General features: G+C 35.5%; 1 pseudogene; it reads left to right on the forward strand.

Annotated features, from left to right (window-relative positions):
• The first annotated feature begins 11,854 nt into the window (after positions 1–11,854).
• LOC113108070 (uncharacterized) lies at positions 11,855–14,714 on the forward strand (annotated as a pseudogene).
• Positions 14,715–14,781: the final 67 nt, after the last annotated feature.

The raw sequence follows: 14,781 nt of genomic DNA on the forward strand, positions 1-14,781 counted from the left end.
TTGATATCAAAACTATCACAAAGACAAAAACGAACAGTAAAGTAATCTTCAATCGACATAAAAATATGAGTCTGAAATTTAAATGTGCACTACAAAATTAATAAAAACTTATTAGGAGTACAGATGTCCAAAAATGACTTTTTTTAATTTAGCAATTAATCTCCCAAATTGAGCTAATCTTATCAAATCGACCTAAATAACCAATAAAATTATGTACCATAAAAATAACTAAAATTGAATTAAATATAAAAGTCAGTAACACTTCATAATATGTATACACTAATAAAGTACTTACAAATCATTTGCAAACTATTCGTTTATAGTTAATTCATAACTGTAGTTAATACATTAACAGACTCAGTTATTTAGTAATTAGCACTGTAACTAACAAACTTATTAAAAGTCTAATGATGTATTAAATACAGTTTATAAACTATGAAATATCTGTAACTAATAGTTTGCTAATGATTTGTAATGATTAGTGTATACTTATTTTAAATGGTCAAAAATGTGTCAATTTAATCTATTATTTTAATAGATTAAAAAAATACATTTATTCCTGTGGTGGATGATTTGGATAGTAAAATAATTCATTCATTACTGTTATTATGTTGTAATGTAAACCAATATGCTCATTTAAAAAAAATTGTGTAAACTATGAAGCTTTTGTTTTCAGAATTCTTTAATTCTTCTATTTAATTAATTATTTAATTAATAAAAACGTTAAAAGAAACCATTTATTTAAATATATATATATATATATATTAAATTTTAAATGTCCATACTCTTTGCTGAATAAAAACAATAACAATTAAATTAATAAAACAAAACATTAAATAAACACTTACAGACCCATTTTTTTTACAGTAGTGTACAGTATACAGTATACACTATTGTTCATTGTTAATTCATGTTTATTCATAAAACACTGACTATTAATTTGTTCCTTTATAACTTGAAATGTCCAAAAATGTATATGACAAAAATTTACTTAACTTTATTAACCATACTGTTAACATTCTAGCTACATTAGATGAAAGATGAACAATGGGTCTTACCTGTGAAGTCAGAATCATAGCATTTTAATTGAGCATCCTGGTCCTTTCCAGCCAAGGAAGAGGATCCCTCTAAGCCCAGATGCATGCGGCGGATGTGCTTCACTTCCTCTTTCCCTCCCTTCCTTCCTTCTCTCTCTCTGTCGTGACTCATGATCCAAGGTGTGCACATTCCACACTGCATCCTGCCACTGGAACGAGAGGAGGTTAAACAGACAAACACAAATCACATGAGACATGATCACAGCATGCATTCAAATATTTGGACTGCAGACAGTTCTGGGCATCCTTATCCTCTTTGTTGGCATAGACGACTCCAATATGTTCATACATTCATTTTACATCCAATAATGGAATAGGTGCCCATGCGTGATGATGATGGCAATCATCTTTCTAGTGAACATTTCCAAAATGGATTACTAAAAATACAAATGTTTCCACAAGCAGTAATCCTCGATCCGGCAGGTTAGGGGTGATTGAAGTTAATATGTGCACGGACAGGACTAGCTGCTAGGCATCTGAGGACAGGTCAACGGTCAAGGGTTAACTGTCTTTTTAATATAGCAGCATGTCCTCATGTCTCTTTACCCTTCTCAACTGTGACATCACTGCCTTGCTATGCTGATGCTAAACATGGTGTTTCAGTTGATTGTGAATGAAACAATAAAAAGCATACAGTTTGATAGCCGACTTATCCTTTTGTCTTTGAGATTTTTAATGCATATATTATATTATTCCTTTTTATGTTTAGAAAAGATTATATATAACATTTGCATGCCATAGCCTAAGTTCAATTGTGAAAAAATTGGGGGTTTGCAACATTTACATAGTGTGTGAATATTTACATTAATATAGATTTTTGGACAACTCATTAAGAATGCAGTGATTAGGATATTAATCAATATCAGGTATGTCATAGAACGTTTTATTTATTATTTTTTCCCCATATTTTATAAGTGTTTCCCCAAAATGCATTTTCCTGAGATTCCCTACAAAACAGCAATATCTTACTAAACTAAAATCACACTACAACATTTTTGAAAATATGTCTTTACAAAAAAATGATATATAATAGTTACAAAAAAGAAGAAAAAAGAAAGGAAGATAAAAAGGTGATGTCAGCCAATTTTAAAAACCAATGAGAGGAAGTTGCAAGTTCCTTACTAAAGAGTTAATACATTAAAAAATTAAATTCTGTCATCAGTATCCTCACCCTCAAATGTTGTTTTTCTGTATAACATGAAATGGTGAATTTGTATAATCATTTGTATAATCACACATTTTCTTGTTTCTATATAAACAGTTCATGACTATGTTTGTCAAGCTCTAAAAATGAATAAGAAACGTCATCCATATGGCCACTTGAATGTCTTATATATTTTTTTTTTTTAAATCTCACATTGCTTTTCAAATCAAATATGGCACCATGCAGGCATTAGGTTTGATGACTAATAATAATGTCATTGTAAAGTCAAATTTGACTACGAAACAAGAGTCATTGTGGATGTCTTGTATTTGACATCATGTTACATTTGACCCTGATGTAGGAGGATACAAACTATGTCATTGCAATGTTCTTTCATCAGATCCACTGCTCTTAAAGGAACAGTGCAACAAATCTACATTTACTGACTCTCATGTTGTTCCAACAAGGTAATTTTGAATAATGTACAACAAAAACAACTTGTGCTGATTTGGATAATTAGAGTCTATATACAGTAAACAAAACATTTTGATTTAATTTTTTTTTTATTGATGGGTCTATTTCTTTATATTACTGCCATTTTTGTGCCAGGGTTCCACAGGAGCATAAGAGTGGCACTATTAAAATAAGGTAATGTCTGGCTGTCAATTGTGACACTGCTGTTGCTCATTACTGTATCTGACCACATGACCCTGGTACGATCCCTGATGCCCTACAGAGCGGGACAGTAGCGCACAAAGTCTGGCTGTCCCGCACAAGATCTGGCGAGGCAGCACAGCTCAGCAGTCAGGGAGCATCTGACCCCAGCCAGTGGCATGTGACACGGGTTAGATTTTCATTCATTCCCTGAGCCCTGTAGAAAGGAAGCTGTTGTGCAATATGAGGAGGAGGGGAGAGAAGCCATCATTGATGGATGAAAAAGAGGAAAAAGGCATGGCAGAAATGAACACCACATGACAGGAGGCCACCGTACAGGGATTACAATTTTTCTCTCTCTCTCTCTCTCTCTCTGGAAGTCTTTATACCATCTATAGAGTTCATCTGGTAAGTCTTTCTTTGTTGATGCACTCGCTTATCTAATTATACTAAAAAGCAGCTGATGGCAGAATTAACCAAGACACTTAAAAAAAATGATATGGTTTATCCAAAAATGAAATTCTATCATCTTTACTCACCCTCATGTCGTTCCAAACCTGTATGATTTGATATGACCCGTATGAAGAGATATTCAACACAGTGTACTTTTTCCATACAATGAATCACTTTTTCCACATTCACTGTATTAGAAACAGAAGTACTATGAACATTGTGATGTCTTTTTTTGTGTTTAACAGCAATGATGGGGAGTAACTAGTTACATGTTACAGACAAAACAATAAGGTTACACTTTATTTTAAGATGTCCTTGTTACAGTGTAATTATATATTTAAGTACTGAGGAATATTAATTAACTACATGTATTTACTATATTTTAGGGTTAGGATTAGGGTTTGGATTAGGGATACTTGCATGTAATTATGCATAATGTATTGTTATTACAAAAGTAAGTAGATGTAACGTGTAACAAGGTCACCTTAAAAAAACGTGTAAAATAAAATAAAAAAGTAAAGTAATCTGTTACAGCTACTGAGAAAAAATGTGTAATTAAATCAGTTACTTACGAATATGTTAATGATTACAAACGGGGTTACAACTGAATGTTCACACACGTACATATTTGATAGATAGGGCCCGGCGATAGAGGGGGACCCCCAAGGGGGAAACACGACTAAGGGGAATACAATTGCAATTTTTATTGAGAGGGACCCCCGGTGTGTGATTTAGCAAGGGTATCACAGAACTCGATCTGTTCGGAGGGGGAACAACACAGTCAGGGGGTTCAGAACATCATAAGGGCAAGTACATGACAGAATTTTCAGTATCTTTTTAGATTAGAGAACACATATTCACTATACTCATCTCAATAAACTCCTAATTTGCTGCTTACTGATTGTAAGGAAGGTTTGTTGTAATAGTTTGGTTTAGGTATTGAGTAAGATTAAAGAAAATAGTATCCAGAATGAATTAATATCTGCTTCATAAGAACTGATAAACAGCCAATATGCTAGTTAATAGTGAATAGTGTTCCCTAATCTAAAGTGTTTTAGAGAATTTTCATTTTTGGATGAACTATCCCTTTAATGGCTGCTCCAGTGACAGCTTTACAAAAGCTGAATCTGTGATTTCGAGCTTCTCACTCTCTTTTATTTGAAGACCCTCTACAACTCGGCACACAGCAAGATTCTGAGTGTGTCCTTTTGTTTCGAGTAGCTTAAGAGTAAGACTGTTGCCTAGCGACTACCCTGCATTACAGCATTACAACACATACTTCAGGGTGAGTGTGTGCATGTTTTCTGTGTGTGAATCAGCTGAGAGCCTGTTTTCCAGTGCAGGGGATATCCTAAGGGTTGATCACTAGAGAAAACATCTCCCACCTCAACACATTTATGGATGCCAGGCTCTGGGACAGTAAAACGCATCCCATCTATCTATCTATCTATCAACACAACTACCAAGTCTGGGGTCAGCAAGATTTTATTGTTTTTGAATTAAGTCTCTTACTAAAGTTGTATCTATTTACAGTAATATTGTGAATTGTATTGTTAATGTCATCATGCTGTTGTTACATTTTTTTAAATATATAATTTATTCCTGTATTTGGTGTTCAATAAACATTTCTTATTATTATCAACGTTGAAGACAGTTGTGCTGCCTAATATTTTTTTGTGGAAACCATGATAAAAAAAAATCAGGATTCTTTGATGAATAGAAAGTTCAATAAAATTACAGTAATGTCTTAACTGTTTCTATATATATAAAAAAAGCATTCTTCCTGAATAAAAGTTAATTTCTTTCTAACAAAATCTTACCTCAAACTTTGCATAATGGTATATATACAATTAATCAAATATATATATATATATATATATATATATATATATTTTTTTTTTTTTTTTAATGTTCAAGCTATTTCCTCACTTTCTCACCAATGAGATTTCTTATGCTTCTTGTCACAAAGTTCTGGTTTAAGTGCAAGACTTTGAGCTCTAAAGAGTTAAATGCAATGCTAAAGCATTGAAATACGAGAGCTGATGAGGAAGAGGAAAGCGAGAGAGGGCATTGGAGGAAATTCAGGGAACCAGGGTGAACAGTCGGAGAACAGTCTTTCTCCATTTCTCTCATCTAAACACAGACTTTCAGATGCTGAACTCCACAGAAGTGACAGCTCTGTTTCTCAGCAGCCATTAACAGCATTGCTGGACTGACACTGCAATGGCTGCTATACGCCACCCGGCACAATGTGACCACAAAAGGGGTTGGTGTCACTTTCTTGGTGCTCAAACTACTTTGAAGACCCCATTTCATTGGCAAATCTGAATCAGCTTTGAAAAATGCAAAACGACTGAGTCATACTTCCTCTTGGATATGACAGCGCTTCCTCCACTAACTGATCTGTCCTCCCTCCGCTCCCCTCCCCACATTTTAAAAAACGTTAAAGGGACGGAACATGGAAGAAGTGAGAAGCCAATGAGTCCACTCTGGTCTCAAATGTAATAAACCTACATGGAAATATAAGACAGGCAAGCTCAAAATAAATGACTCAGAATGCATGTGATACTGTATATATGGCCTTGATTTAAATCTGTTTATATATTATAAAGCATTTTTTTCTCTCATTTTTTTTGAAGAAAATTCAATTCAACAAGGGTTTATAATTTTGATCAAAAGAAACAGTAAAACATTTGCATTACCAAAAATTCAAATTTTCTAGCTTAATTTTTTTTATTTATTTTGAGCTTTCTTTTCTCCAAAAAAATATAAAGCAGCACAAGTGTTTTCAACCGTGACAATAATAAATACTTCTTGAGATTTCTGAAGGATCTGAAGACTGGAGTAATGGCTGCTAAAAATTTTTTAGCTTTGCCATTATAAGAACAGATTATATTATGAAGTACACACACACACACACAAACACACACACACACACACATATATTGGTGAGCAGAAGACATTTTGCTCAAATCATGCATAAATCTGAGAAAAACAGAAGAATATATTATACACATTTTATAAAAATAATTTCTACATTTTCTACTTCTGCATTATTATTATTATTATTATTATTATTATTATACAATTATAAATTTATATTAAAATATATTACATTTATTTTTTTTATATTATAAATACATAAATCATATTAAAATAAAGATATAAGAATAAATAACACTTCTATCCATATGTGATCCCCAGTGCAAGGGAAATTCCAGAGACTGATAAAACAAAAAGAAACTGTTGCACTTCTGCAGACCCAGCATTTAGCATGGCTGCTGAACTATGAATGATCATTTAGGTGATTTGAGTAATTGCTTAAACCTAATATAAAAAAAGAGGGAAACATTTGCTAGCAACACGTATGTCACACAAGCAAACAAACACAGTCCCCACACACCTAACAAACACACACCCTGGTCAAATGGTACGTCATTTCTACAGGTGTCTCTTGTTAGAAGCAGGATCTTCCTCTCTGCTTTGTTGACACATAACAGCACAGCCATAAAAGACAACGACAATCGTTAGATGAGTGACGCCGACATTGACACAAACTGATTACTTAATAAATGATGGAAATCGAAAACATTTAGTTTCCCACTGACACAAGCACAAAGGGTCACAGGTACTGGGACCATCATGAACTGCACTAACTAAAGTCATAAAGGAATTCGGTCTTTTCAGTGAAAAACCTAAAGCTTTCGTTTTCCTTGAACTCTATTCAGGGGGTATTCTAAACGGAGTGCAAAAGATGTGACTCATAGAGGGAGCAAATGGTAGGAAGAGAGTGGACAAATATGGGCTCTACACTCTACTTCACTGAAGACATATCCGCCAGGGCTGGACGTATGCGTGTGGACAGGATCGAGAGCAGTTGAGACCGCACTGGAACCCACAGGGACCCTGAAGGTGTTCTGTCAGCATGCCAACATTGCCATGCTGATTCATACACCATGTACCGCAACCCAAACCCTCCTACAAGCCCCAGTATTTAACTCGTCGCGCCAGCAGTCACCCTGCAGATCCGATTCCTCACAGCTGACACATCAACCCAGACAAACATAACAGATCTCAAAACTGTTCCTAAACATACTTATACTTACAGAATGAATAGGAGTTGAAATTGCACTTCTTTTCTCCATCAGCTGTTTAGTAAGTTGCTCTCGAATAAAAACAATGTTCCAAAAGGACTTTCACAAGAGAATGCCATAGAAGAACCATTTTGGGTTTCTCAAATAACTTTCAGAGCTGTCAAACAGCTGTCAGAATATTTATATATATATAAGTCTGAAGGACATGCTAATAATCTAAAGAACCTTATTCCAATTTAATGTGAAATGTATATGTTCAATTGATTTTTAAGGTTCTTCATGGAACCTTTATTTATAAGAGTGTGGTTAGTTCTCATGTCCTTATTTAACTAGAATGTCTTTGTGAATTATGTTCAAACTAAAATGTCAATGTTATCATATTTTACTAGCTGTTTGGGTATATTAAAAAATATATATTTTTTAACATAAGAAATGTTGTACTGTGTTCTCAGTACAAGGGAGTTTTTCTAAATGTCAGGATGGGAAAGCTGTGACACATGTTTTAAGTGTTATATTTGTACAGTTTATCAATTACACTAATATGCTATTTGTTGGGGGAAATAATTGTCTGATATTTCTACATTATATTTCAGTTAGATTTTTTATATTTTAAAAAACAAACAAACAAATAAGTAATGGACTGTTTAAAGACATCCCTTTATACACAAATTCACTTTTAAAAAATGAACAAACGTGAAATGTTTTCAGTGCATCGATCAAAATGAGAGAAAACGAACCCCGGTTTCCCTTTATTATTCTCCGAATATGAGGAACGTTACCTACTACACAAGTATGGAGCATTGATTACCAGAGAGTCAAAGGAGGCTACTAAGAACAGTAAGCAGCTGTCATAAACAAACATCCATATTTTACAACACTTTAAGTGTCAACTGCTTGAAAATATTCCTTCTAGTTAAACTTGACCATCCGCACAAACTCCCTGTCGGTTTACTCATGGATGATTAATCGAAGAAATTATAAATAAATACATTCAAATATATATAGTTTATATCACTTCAAATATTATTACAACATTGTTTAGTGTAATAAACATTATATGTAATGAACTAAAGCACGATGCATCATTCTTATTTTGAACCAAACAATTAAATTTCAATATCATTGCGATGAATACGCATCAAAATTTCCTCAAGACTAATTCGCACGTTGCTAGATGTTTGTACAGCTGTCTAAATTCAGTTGGAGTTGTAAACACCGCCATCGCGTGGTTTTAATGACAACAAACCATAATGTGCTCTTTAGTGTCTGAAAGGCAAATAACCTATTGAAGTGAAATACCTTTTAACTTTTTCTTCTTTTCTACTTCTCCAGAGAATTCCGCCTTTAGTCCAATACAAACCGTTTAATTACATCCATTCAAACTTTTTCCATATTAAATACGGAAGCCGGGTTGTGTTGATTGACAAAAGCCCAGAGAAAAGAAAAGCGTGATTACGAGTGTCATGACAACGAAATCAAACATACAAACATCTTTTAAACACAGGTATTTACGTAAAGAAACGCTTATTTGGTATAAGTCTAATTATTTTGCATTTAGTTTGATCTTGAAGGTGTTTCAAACCTTAAAACGTATTAAAACACATATTTAAATGTTAGACATTAGTTTAAATCAGTAATGCATAACCCGTATGCCTAGCTAGCGGCAAAGATTTACATTACAATCCGTTTTGGTTTATGATAATATGGATATTACGTGCACTTTTACATAATAGCGGAAATATAATCCGATGCCACACATGAGTAAGATCATCAGCGTGAACACTAACGCAACTGGTATTTGGGGGAATTTTGTGCTTAGGACCATAATAACGGACAACTGCATCTCCGAAGTCAGGGATGTAGGTCATTCTGCTTTAAGGATGCAAATCTACACAGTAAAATTTAACTTTGCATAGATTTATTAAGCATGCCATTGCTATATAATGAATCTAATTTGGAGTATTTTTTTACATTTTGTTGGCTTAGTGCTGATAATATAGCTACTAAGCTGCAACATAGTATATATATTATAATAACCGTAGTGAGCTGGCTACATAATAATGAAGAGAACTGATACAATGTCTTGCAAAAGTAGATTAAATAGCCTATAGCCTAATAAATTATAATTAAGAAACGATTGTCTTTCATTAATATTAGATTGTCTACAATAAAATGGGCACAGTTTAATGCAACCATGAGGTCTTTGTTTGTGATAGGAAAGCTTGCAGGCGCAGCCGTTTCATTTAGTGAGATTTGGGTTAGTCACTTAGTCAATAAACTCTGTTTCCGCTCGTCCCGGGACTCGACTGAAATACTGATGATTAATCCACGGTGAGTCAAACGCGCACTGGACTATTTATGCCCCCTATATATAGAGTCCCGATCCGTTGACTCTCAGTGCAGTGTGCAGGTTTACTTCACCTCTATGCACAAACAGACATTGTGTTTATTCATTCCATTTATTTCATTTCAATTGTATTTTATTTTTAAACTATGCCTTACAATAACGCTTAATGGTAATTGATCTGGGCTGGTACATAAAGATGGCAAGTTCAACACCACAAGGATCGATATCATGAACTAAAAGGATGTTGCTGTAGCCAAATCAGTTTGGGTAAAAATGTCAGATAAATGACTGTAATGAATAGCATCCAATACAAAAAAATCCCGAAAATGGAGAAGGAAAACCCTAAAAGTACACATTATTATATCCAACAGCTTAAATATTTAACAACGTCTGTCTAAGACATTGTTTATATTGATGGGGCAAACTCAAACAATATTCACCGCCATTCATGTTTTTCAGAAAATGATTCATCGTTGACACACAGCCTTGAATAGAAGACTGTTAAATTTACTCCACTTCCTACAATACTTGAACGATGTTTTCCTGTGGTCGGATGACTAGACCAAAGAAAACTTCCAGAATTCACTCCCACATATTGATATTTTCCTTTTATCTTAAATAATCTCCAGTGTTCTCCATACAGTTGTGAATCAGCGCGAGTAAAAACACAAGCATGTTTAACATGCACTATGAATCACGCGCGTGACTAACGCGACAGGAATACACTTTTCAGTTTCAAAAGCAGCTGAATTCAGTCTTACAAGCCTCACGACTGACATCTATTGCCCGTTTTGTGTATTGCACAGCTTGTTTAATAAAAAAATTCAGTATTAGACAACAAAATTTTCAGAGGCGAATACTGCTTACTGCACAGCCTACTATTTATTAAAATGATATGCCTATTATTATATACCTATTATGTCACATACTCTTATTACATTACATATTTAATTCAGCAAGCATTATTTTAAATATAAAAAAATATGATTGCTTTTCTACACTTTAGACATGCATAATCAATGATATAATAACAATTACAATTTGATAAACTATATATTTTAATGTATTTTTTCATAATTTCTTCGATGTGTCATTCATCTTCCATATTGTTGACAGTTGTGCTTCGGTTTTTAGATTTATTTATTTTTTTTTTGCAATATTTTTGACATTATTTGTTTTTCACAAATCAATTTAGACAAAATAAAAAATTCCATTTAAAAAATGTAATATTGCATTATTTAAGTTGTGCATGTGGAATCAACAATTTACAAAAATCACCAATTCAGAAGAACTCAATGGGAACAACAGGGTTTCCAGCCTTTGCATGTGCAGCTTTGAAATGAGGCTGTATGCAGGAGGAAGTATCACCATGACGACAAGGGTTATCTTTGTTCACCATGTGTTTCCTGTCTAGGTGAGGTGTTCAGTTCAGGGAATATAACAGGTCTACTAAAGCTAACACTCAAGAGGTGCCACTTCATTGTTTAATGTGCTCATGTTATGTGTGGAGCTGCCACTATGGTGCTGTGATTCTGGGGTTTTAGGATACAGTGCTGGCTGGGATATGGTCAGAAATCTGGACATTGTACCTCATATTAGCATTTTGGTACTCCAGACCCCTTACCAGCACTCCAAGAGAAACTCCTTGACTTCAGAAGAGTCTTCTTGGGGGGATGCTTCTAGGATGAAACAGGATATTTATTATTAATATAGAAAAATATTTTCTCTTTGTCCTTATGGAGAAATTTATACTAGGATCTCTGGAACAAGGTATCCAAATGTCCAAATATTGAAGTAAATATGTTCAGTTTTATCTTCACTGACCTAAAATACTACATTCAGGGTTAAATAATTTTCTGCTTGTATGCATAAATCTATTCAAATAAGAGCACCGCATGCCATCGGGAAATAAAGCATCAATAGAAAGCTGCCCTTTTCTTCATCAAAATTGTCTTCAAATCGTGCAGCTCACAATATCTAATCATTGATCTGAGTGAGCATGTGCAATGAAAGTAAAAACAGGAAGCTAACGTGGACGCTGATTATTTCACCGCAGGTTTGAAAGATGGCTGACTGCTTGAAGATGTCTAATCTCTCCTCAGCAGATGTGCGCTCGTATGAGGGAAATTTTACAGACAGCACAGCAGGCTGGAGACCTGTGGTGCTGTCCTACGTGATGTCTCCTCACCTGCACCAGATATCAGACAATAGCATTTGCACCTCAGTAGGTAAAGGGAAATCCTGCAGCATTGAAGCTGTCCTCAGGGCCACTTCACGCTTCCAGAGTTGGGTCCGCTCCAACCTACTGCTTCCCAGCATGATGAAGGTCTGCATTCGGTCTCTGTGTTCTGATGTCTAGCAGCAGTGGCTCAGGATTTAAGGTCTGAACAATCACATTTCAAAGGGTTATTTATTTGAAAACTAGAAGGTGCCAATTTAGCACTTACAATGTGGCAAATTATTTGTCAATTATCAATGGTTCTTAAAGCAAAGCTTTGGTGAAGATGAAGGTAACGAGTGTATTTCTTCCTTTGCAGCCAAACTTAAACAGATTATGTTTTACGGATGTTTCTTCATCTTATGTTCCATTTATAAATTACAGCTGTAATTTTCTCCCACAACAAACCAATGTGCTTTAAATTAAGTTCAAAATGAACGAACCCACAGTTGAAGAAACACTATACATCACATTTGAAAACTTCAATCAAAACTCCTTTTAGGGTCCGGTAAACCCGATGCTGCGCTGTCCATCTCAGAGGCTGCTGGACCGCATTGTGTGGCTGATGTGGGAAGTGTGCAGATGAAGCGCTTCAGTGAAAAAGACAAACTCAGGCTTCTTTATACCCTGAATGCCAATTAACAACCTCTCATACTGCACATATAACAATAAGTGGCTGTGGCTAGAAGGGATACAGCTACGGCTGGAAACAAACAATAAATTAAATTGTCTACCTATAAGATTGTTTTTTTTTTTAACATCTACATCTACACTGACCCTACACTGACCCCTTACAATAATGCAAAAACAGTAATATTGTTGTACAGTGTGACAGAAATTATGCTATATTGATGTGCGCATGCCCAGTAGCTGCAGCTGTATGTCTCCCTTCTAGCCTTCTAATATAAGCGAAATTGAGCATAGCTAGCAACGTCAAGGTCATAGGTTCGATTCCCAGGGCACTCCCAAAGCATGAACTCATCCATAACCATGTCGAAGAAAAACCAAACCGAATGGTAAAGGAAATTCTAGGTGTAATCCTTGTTAGGAAGTTTACAAATAATATTGTAAAATATGCACACATTAACTCTTATTTGTATGTCCAAAACGTACGCTTCTTGCCTCGTCCGCGTTCAGTTAGGAATTACACACATCACGGAAATGACACCGACCTAAGCAAACTATTTACATTTTCAATTTAGAACGGTCGTATGCGAGAGAAAATTTCAAGTAGTTTCACGTTTCTATTTTAAAACCGTCGTCAAATATTAAACGTTTGCCTACAATCTTACCTCGCTTTCTGTTCTGTTAAACTAGGCGGTCGGATCGGGCCAGAATTGGCGCTCGGGTTCTGTGACGTAAACCCCGTCTACTCTCATTGGATAGGTAGCTACCTCAGTCATTTTGACATTGACCAGCGCTTTTAAATCTTGGCATCAATTGCAAAACTGCGATTTTTGAAAAGGTCAGGGAACTGTGAGACATAGGCTAAACTCTAAAAAGTCGCAATTATTTTTTATAGGCTATTCCGTGGAGGAAACAACCTTCCACATCAATACTAGCTATATAAAAACATGAAAATGTACACACTTGGCATGGTCTGCTTCCTGTCCTCAGCCCTACTTTTGACTTTTCTGCCTACAGAATGTTTCCAGACCCTTCCTCTGCTACCAGGGCCCCTGAGGAAAGATGATGGTCTGGTCAGGAAGAAAAGCTTTCAGGAGTCTGTTTTCCTCTCAGCTGGAGCGCCGTGCAGACATTACCTATCAACTTCTTCACATTACCCATATCCTGAGCTCTTACAGCCTCCAGTTCAAACTCTTCTACACCAATAGTTTGCACATTTTGTGTTTCTCCCCACGTCTGACACACCAGCTTCAGGTCTTTCGGTCTCCACTAATGATCTGTATCAGGTGTGATAGATGAAGGAGATGTACAAATCGTGCAGGGCCGGGGGTACTCCAGGACAGGTTTGAGAACCACTGTTCTACACCAAAGCCTCAGAGGACATGTTTGGTACCTTGGATGATAGCAGGGTCTTTATTGTGGATGCCAGTACCATAGGATTTTTTTACTTGCATGAAGGTAAGTTTTGGGTCAGTCACATATGCAGCAACATGTAAACTGTTTTTTTTTAATGGTAAAATATTATAAAGAGACAAACCTGCTTTATCCATGTATCAAGTGTAATTCAAGTCTTTATTCATCAAAGAATATCAGCTTTTTGTGTGTGTGTGTGTAATTATGATTTAGCTTTACTGGACACGAGTGCTATGTGTTATACCTAATTCATTACACTCCTCCTTCGTGTAGGATACCGCCGGATGAAGACTTGCTACCAGAACATCATCTCCTGTCTCGGATGTCTTGTGAAAGACTTCCTCCGTGTGAAACTGTTCGAGCCGCACAGAGTTTTTATCGTACTTTGCAAACATGTCATTAACAATCTACTTGTGCCTAATGATGTGCAGTCAGGTCATCAAGAAGCGGTCAGTGCACTTGCTATCTGTGCACAACAATCTCAGTCTGAGCAAAGAAGAATCACTACTGTCCAAACCTTTAAAGCCATTATGCAGACATTAAGGCCATGCATCGCTCTCATGGGTATCCTGCATGCCTCAGTAGTGACAGGTTCTAGACCAAAGCATGAAACGGAACTGTGAAATCTCAACAGTAAATATCAAGTGTTTCGGTGATCATAGCATAGCTGGCAAACAAACAATGAGACATTAGGGAGAAAAAAAGAAAAGGAAACCAGTCTGTTCAAATTGCAA

This window comes from Carassius auratus, chromosome 9, assembly GCF_003368295.1.
Source record: "Carassius auratus strain Wakin chromosome 9, ASM336829v1, whole genome shotgun sequence".
In the NCBI taxonomy this organism is placed as follows: Eukaryota; Metazoa; Chordata; class Actinopteri; order Cypriniformes; family Cyprinidae; genus Carassius; species Carassius auratus.